The 8,132-nt window shown below is 39.9% G+C and overlaps 2 protein-coding genes across 2 annotated transcripts in view; one reads left to right on the top strand and one right to left on the bottom strand.

The window, feature by feature from the left end:
• ZNF214 (zinc finger protein 214) overlaps positions 1-5,373 on the bottom strand; it is a 24,116-nt gene extending 18,743 nt beyond the window's left edge. The window contains 3 exon segments of the mRNA XM_017847964.1: positions 4,060-4,146; positions 4,676-4,742; positions 5,117-5,373. The gene's annotated coding sequence lies outside the window, so the exon portion shown is untranslated.
• Positions 5,374-5,526: 153 nt separating this feature from the next.
• NLRP14 (NLR family pyrin domain containing 14) overlaps positions 5,527-8,132 on the top strand; it is a 54,970-nt gene continuing 52,364 nt past the window's right edge. Inside the window, exon 1 of the mRNA XM_017847967.1 lies at positions 5,527-5,797. The gene's annotated coding sequence lies outside the window, so the exon portion shown is untranslated. The remainder of the gene's footprint in view (positions 5,798-8,132) is intronic.

Raw genomic sequence — 8,132 nt, 5'->3', positions numbered from 1 at the left:
ATAGATACATATACACACACACACATATATATACACACACATATATATACACACACATATATATGCATGTATATATACATATATATAATATATATATATATTTTGAGATGGAGTCTCGCTCTGTCGCCCAGGCTGGAGTGCAGTGGCATGATCTCAGCTCACTGTAAGCTCTGCCTAAGTGAAATGTATAATAGCAATAAGAATATAAATTCCTAAAATAAATTTACCAAAAATACTCAGAACCTATATAAAGATAGTCTTAGAATTTGAGGGCTAAAAATAGGGTTGGGGTGGGCGCGGTGGCTCATGCCTGTAATCCCAGCACTTTGGGAGGCCAAGGCGGGCCGGATCACTTGAAGTCAGGAGTTCGAGACTAGCCTGGCCAACATGGTAAAACCTTGTCTCTACTAAAAATACAAAAATTAGCCAGACGTGGCAGCTCACACCTGTAATCCCAGCTACTTGGGAGGCTGAGGCATGAGAATCACTTGAACCCGGGAGACAAAGGTTGCAGTGAGCCAAGAGTGTGCCACTGCACTCCAGCCTGGGTAACAGAGCAAGACGACTCAAAAAAAACCAAAAAAAAAACAAAAAACACACACACACACAAAACAGTTGAAAAAACAAGACGACTCTGCTCAATCTTAGGAGAAATAAATATAATTTTGTTCTAACTAAACTTATCTCTGTTTTCAAGCAGGTTTAATCAAGATATTAATCTTGATTTTGATGTGGGGGTGGAGGAGCTGTAACAAACTGATTTTCAAATGCTTTTGAAAGAAAACCATTTTGAAAGTGGAATAATGAGGAAAGGCTAATTCAATGGCATACTAAAACTTTAACAAGGACTCTGTAATTCATAACATGACTTGACATAGAAGTAGAGAAGATCAATGGAAACGGGTACAAATCCAGAAATGGACACGACTACAACAGTGCATTTTACACATGACAAAGGTTATATCAAATTTGTGGGGGAACGATAGCTTATTCAATTAATGATGTTGGAATAAATGATGACATATGGCAGAAAAAAAAATTAAGCTTGATTCTCTGTCTCAGTTCTTATGTCTTTGTAACTAAAAAAATTATATCAGATATGCATTATAGTTCAAATAATAGCTAACTTAACACAATCAATTATTAGTGAGTTCTTCATGTCCAGCACTGTTGTAAGTTATTTTTACATGTATGATCTTGTTTAACATTCTTAACAGCCCTACACAGTAGCTGTTATTTCTCCAATATAAAGATAAAAGACTGGCTAAGTGATTCAATCTAGTTCACAGTACTAAGAAGTGATAGACATGAAATAAGCTTAGGTAGTAGATGTAGAGCCTGTACTATGACCAAGGTGCTATACTGATTAAATATAATGAAAGATTAACGTATACTTATTATTGAAAACTTATTATATATATGTTCCTTTTACATCTTTTTGTCCAAAATGGAAATCATCAGAATATTATTCTGTGGAAAAAGTCATCCTCTCTCCTTCTTATCTTCACTGAGTGAAAAGAAAGGCTACATTCTTCTTCATTGCCTATTAAATGCACTACATATAAAGGACAACAATAAAAACATTCTGATACCAGTATAAGAATTGAGAAGAGGGTCCAGAAAATAAGACAGCCTCAAAAGTAATCTTTATATACATATGTATATGTGTAATTTTGTATATGAAAAGGTAGCACCATAGTCAGTAGAGAAGATAAATGTTAGCAGAAAAATTAAATAACTAGGAAGTAAAAAGAATGTTTAAATTCTGTCATTTCTCACATCAAAATAAATTCTTGATAGATTTAAAAATTAAAAGTTTAAAATACTTAACACAATAAACAGGAAAATTAAAGCAATTACATATTAAATTTGGAAGTGAAGAGGAGATTTCTAAGCACAAAACCATATAAGTAAAAGAAATAAGATTTCATTTTGTGCAAATTTAAAACTTATATAAACAAGTCCTTAAAGTAAAAGGCAAATGATAAACTAGGAGAAATATTTATAACATATGACAAATGATTTATATGTTTTACACACAGAATATCTACTGTCAAATGGAAACAAAAACTTCAGTAGGAAAACAGTGACGTATATCAAAAGATGATTCATCAAAGAAGGAATATAAAGAGTCAATGAATATATGTAAAAAAGTCAACCCTACTGAGGATTAAAAGGATGCAAATCAAGGCAAAATTTAAAAATTAATACTTAATGCTGGCAAAGGCTCAGTAAGATAGAATCATTAATCAAATGGTTGTAGGAGTTCAAGTTCATGTAACATTTCTAAAAGAGAACGTGAGTTTTTCAAAAGCCTAAAACACGCTTATCTCCTTTGATTCTGTTTTCCTATTTCTCAGAGTATATCTTAAGAATATAAAAAGACATATACTTAACAAATTACATTAAGTATTATAAGATATTTATAACAACAAAATATTGGGAAATACTTAAATTTTCCCCAATAAAAAGCAAACTTAATGGGAGGCCAAGGTGGGCAGATTGCTTGAGCTTAGGAGTTCGAGACCAGTCTGGGCAACATGGTGAAACCCCGTCTCTACTAAAAATATAAAAAAATTAGCTGGGTGTGGCAGCGTGCACCTGTAGTCCTAGCTACTTGGGAGGCTGAAGCAGGAGAATTGCTTGAACCAGGGAGGCTGAGGTTGCAGTGAGCCAAGATCACGCCACTGCATTCCAGCCTGGGTGACACAGCGAGACTCCGTCTCAAAAAAAAGAAAGAAAGCAAAGTTAAATAAAGCATAGTATATACCTAGAATGGAACACTATATAGTCATTAAAACTCATGTTACCAAAGCATGCTTGGAAAAATGCTCATTATATGTTAAGTGAAAAATGTATACAAATAACAGCTATTCATACATTGAATAAATATTTACTGAGTGCTTAGTATATGCACAATACAATTCTATATACTGGGAACATTTCCTTCCCTCATGAAGCCTATTTGTCATGACTCAAATTGTTTAATTTAATATTTTATATACACTAATCTGTTTATATACATGTGTGCATATGGGTGCATAGACCTATATGTTCACATTTGTACATGTGTACATACATGTACAAATGAACATGTATACATACATATCAGTATTTGTACAGACAAGTGAGTATGTATATACGGTAAGTATTAGATAAAAGACTACAAGTAAATATACCCAGAGGTCAACAACGGCTATCTGTCAATATGGTTCATGTGAAGAGATGCACAAGAATAAATAACAAATTTAAACATTAATTGCCCTCCACAATGTGGCTTTATACATTCATGTTACATTTCCTTGTCACTAGCCTGGTTTCCTTATTTGTTCCCTCAAATTGTACTTGAGACTAAATGATGGCTTTCCTATTTAGAATGATATCTTCCTACTCATAATTGTTCAAATCTGAGTTTCTGTTGCTGTGTTTTAAGTGCCACTCATTCTGGCACTGTTTAATGTGGATAACTTCAGAAATTATTATTAATCTCACACAATTTGTTCCCCTCAATATTAAGACTTTTTTTTTTTTTGAAAGGGAGTCTTCCTCTGTCGCCCAGGCTGGAGTTCAGTGGCGCCATCCTGGCTCACTGCAACTTCAGCCTCCCGGGTTCAAGCAATTCTCCTGCTTCAGCCTCCTAAGTAGCTGGGATTACAGGTGCCCACCACAATGCCTGGCTAATTTTCATATTTATAATAAAGACGAGGTTTCACTATGTTGGCCAGGCTGGTCTCAAACTCCTGACCTCAAGTGATCCACCCACCTTGGCCTCCCAAAGTGCTGGGATTACAGGCATGAGCCACTGTGCCTGGCCATGACATTTATTTCTTTATCTCAGAACACCAAGAACAGCATGAATTATAAAGTAGACTTGAGTGACTGAATGAATGAATGAGTAAACGTTGGGAAAAGACACTGGGTTGGGGCAGGGTCAAGTCTGCATGCTTAAAAATTTATCAGGCAAGCGAGGAACATTTTCTGTCCAGTCATCCATCCATCCTCATTGCCACTTCCACTACCTCCACCATCCATGAAGAATGCAGGGACAATCACCCTCACCTGGGATCAGACTATGAGGAAAACAGTGTACATTCCTTCCTCCTTTGTGTTCCTCTTCTCGGGAAGGGTAGTGCTGAGATGGCTGAGCTGAGGAGGAAGGGGGATTGAAAACCCGGTTTGACTTTAAATTCCCAAACTCATTAAATTCCCCATATACTAACTGGGTACGATGCACAAATCTCCTAGCCAGAGGTCAAAAAGAAGCCTATGAATGTTCTTGTTTCCTTTCAACGACCAGAAAGGAGAGCTATGAACACTGGCACCTTGAAATTTATTTGCAACCCTCTAGAAACTTCAAAAGATACAACTCATTTATTGAGATTACTACTACTACTACTAATAGTAATAGAAAAGCACTAGCAAACTTAAATAGTATCTATTTTCAAGGTATTTTTCTTATTTTGTTCAGTTTAAGGAGAAAATCATTCCGTTGTCCTCCCCTACTTGCTAAACAGGAATACTGGATTTACTATCAGAAAGGTACCCGCAGTCTTAGAGAAGTATCCCAGAACTGGAGCTCCCAGGTCCTGATCAAAGTCTCAACTCTGTCATCAAGCACTTATAGAACTTTAAAGAGGACCAAACTTCTAGATCTTCAAGGTCTCAGTTTCCTTACCTGTAAAATGGGGGCGGGCATGAGCCTTTGCCAACCCAGTCCTTCCTTGCTGATCACAGGTAGGTTCCTGGGCAAAATGATAAGCAATTAGTTAAGAGCCCTTATTCTCTAGGGAAAAAACGTTTCATGCGTGCCCTAAGAGCAGGACAGGTTTGGGCTCCCCCAACGCGTCACGGGCTGCCCAAGTGTAAGCACCAGAGAACCAGACACACAGACGGTTCTCTAGGAGCGGGATCTCCAGGTCTTGGCCACAGATCCGGGGGTCCTCTGCCCCTGCAGTGAAGACGCGCGCGGCCTCCGTTGCTTATCCAGATCCCCGGCCAGAACTCTGCCCCAGCACCGAACGCCGGGCACCCATACCCCAGGGACCAAGCTGCTTCTGCCCTCCTCTACTTGCCTTTGTTCAGTCTTAACGTGGGAGAGAAGCCGTGATGTACCCACCTACACCGGTGTCTCCGGGGTTTCTAAACCGGAGTCGCTTTTCAGTCCCTGACCCTCGATTTTCTGCCCCTCTTCCTTCAAACACAGCTCGTCTTGCCCTGTCCGCTTCTGGCTCAGTCCTCCCAAGAGTTCACGTCACTTAACGGAGCCTGTGAGAGTGGACCGTGATGGCCAAAACATTCAGTCCACACAAACAATGGCCGCAGCCCGGCTGGACCGAAACGGAAGTCCTAGGTCTTGGAGTAGACACTTGCAGTGTTTCCGTGGATACGGGAGGGGCGGGGCGGGAAGAGACAGCGCGGTGGAACGTGACTCCTGATTGGCCAGAAGAATCCCGCGCCTCCCGACCTTTGGCAGCTGGCATTCCGGCGCAGGAGAGCAGGGCGCTCGCGCGCTGGGCTGCGGGCGCTCGCGGGCTGCGGGCGCTCGCGGAATGAGGCGAGGACGCACCGGCATTAATAGAATAGGAGTACTACCGAAGCATTTAGGGCCCCGGGAAAGGGGGCGTGGCTGGAAACGGAGCGACTGGCTTCGGAGAATTCTGTGACCCTCACCGCCGCGACCCACCCCGAGGAAACGCTGGCAGGTCGCCTTTGGTTGGCAAGCCGTAGTTGTCCTCGCTGTCCCGCGCCCTCGGCGGAATGGGCACCCCACTGGCCCTGGCATCGCTCTAAACTCGAAGTTAGAGCTTTTCAAATTCCGTCCTATTGTTGCCAGAGACCCTCTTCGTTCCTGGTCCAGTGAGGCTTTCCTCCCTCCTGCCTTCCTGCCAAATCCCAGGCTCCTCTGGAGACTCCAGGCAGAGAAGGGAAATGCACAGTGGAGCTGAAATGAAGCCATGAAAAGGAGCCCCTCCTCAGTGTCCTGGGACCACAGAGTTGCAAGAGCCTGCTCTGTTATTTACCCGAGTGTGTTATATTAGGAAAATATTTTCACATCTTTGGGCCCTGTCCCTCAAACTTGGGCTTGATTAGTAATATTCAAACATTTTATTAGGCAAGGAACTTTTGGTAGGATAGTCATTAAAAGCAAGGGACTCCTTGGATTCTAATCTGGCAACACCACTTATGAGATCTTGGCTGGACTACCTAACCTTTAAGCATCAGCTTAATAGGCGTAATATTGATAGCCGATAATAATAGTAACTATTTCACAGACTTGTTAGATTGAAATGAGTTAGTGTAATTTAAATGCTTAAACCAGCCCCTGGCACATAGGAAGTACTATGTGAACTGTATGTTTACAGTTTGATGTTTAGCAGGGATGGGTGGCCCAGCGCCTATCTGCTTGAATTCACCACACAATAAACACCTGCATTTTTTATGACTCTGGAGACCACGTTTTGAAAATTATTGGGCGTGGACCCTCCCTGGTTTGAGCATTCAGAGAGTATAGCATAGCATTTTTAAAATGTGGGCTTTGTTGTCTGACGAAACTGACGTTAAAAGCTATCAATCATTGTTATCCACTAGGTGGTGTTGAGCAGGTTGTTTAACTGCTCGCCCTTAAGTATTTTCACCTGTAAATTGCAACCTATTTAAAGAGCTACAATTGATAGTTGAATTACTGAATGCAGAGACACTGACCAGTAAGAAGGAACACTGGAAGGGGGCTGTTCTGCCACACTGCTTCCAACCTGAGAACCTGAACCTCAATGAACTAATCAAAATTAAAAGAAAAAAAAAGCTAAGAGGATCCAGTTTTCAGAGAAACAAGATATGTATCTGAAGAAATATACCTACTAAAGGGTAGAGGCCAATATGAATAGCGAAGATCACCAAGTATAGCATACACAAGACTTTTAGGAATGAATTCTACCCAGTTAGTTTGGGGTTTAGCAGGGGTGGGCAGCCCAGAGCCTATCTGCCTCCATCCACCACACAATGAGCATCTGCATTTTTTTATGACTCTGGAAGCTACATTTTGAAAATCATTGGTCATGGACCCTCCCTGGCTTGAACATGTGGAGACCCAAAGCACCATCTTTGATGGGGGTCCTGGGAGCAGTCACCAGATGCCTAGAGATGTACCCAGGGGAGGAGTGAAGAAACTGCCTTGCATGGGAAGAGAGGTATCGCGCAAGTTCCTAGTCCAAGATGTTGCAGATTCTTCATAGCAAATAATTGAAGAATCTAAGAATTCTATGCTTGAGGGCATAGAATTTTCCATAATTTTGGTCAATGTCACATAACTAAGAACACAAATTAGAGTCAAGTCTGACAAGACAGCAAGGAATGTAGGGGCCAAACCCTGATGAAAAGGGAATCTTTAAGCAGCCAACCTAAAACCTGGTGGTTTTCTCTTCAGACATTAGCAGAATTCTTAAGATGAACAGGGAAAGAAGATAAGAAGAAAACTGTTGAAGTGCACAGAAAATTTTCAGAGGTCTCATCACAGATCAGAGGAAATAAGAATTATGGTTCGAAACCCACCAAGAAAGAGTTACCCAACTAGAATTCCCGGAGAGCAAAAGAATAAGTATAGAAGCAAACTGGCAATAAATAGAGATGGAGCTACAATTCAACTTTGAGTCAGCTCCATACCTGACTGGATTGTTATTATCTGCCCCCTCTCTAACTGCCTATGAGAGGAACTCTCTCAGGAGGAATGTTATCATTCAGAACTACTACAATGTTTCATATACAATGTCTGATAATTCAACCAAAAATTATAAGGGCAGAAAAAAAGACAATAGAAACAAATTAATGGATGACTAAATTATTGAGCTAACAAATATATATTTAAACTTAATTGTGATTAATATGTTCAGTAATGGAGGAGAGTTGACAAGATCAGGAATTTTAATTGAAAATCAAATTTAAATTTTATGAATAAAAATAAAATTGAAAATGTAATAGATGTGTATGACAGCAGATCAGATCAACCAGAGAAAAAGAGGAAAGAATACAGATACCTAAATGAGAAGATAAAATTTTATATACACATATAAAATGTTAAATACATGTTTAAATTTCAATTTTATATATATAATCTTAAAATAGATATTTTAAGATTT

This window comes from Rhinopithecus bieti, unplaced genomic scaffold (assembly GCF_001698545.2).
Source record: "Rhinopithecus bieti isolate Rb0 unplaced genomic scaffold, ASM169854v2 scaffold_30917, whole genome shotgun sequence".
Lineage (NCBI taxonomy): Eukaryota > Metazoa > Chordata > Mammalia > Primates > Cercopithecidae > Rhinopithecus > Rhinopithecus bieti.
The sequence above is the reverse complement of the archived record's forward strand: the minus strand, read 5'-3'. Positions and strand labels throughout refer to the sequence as shown.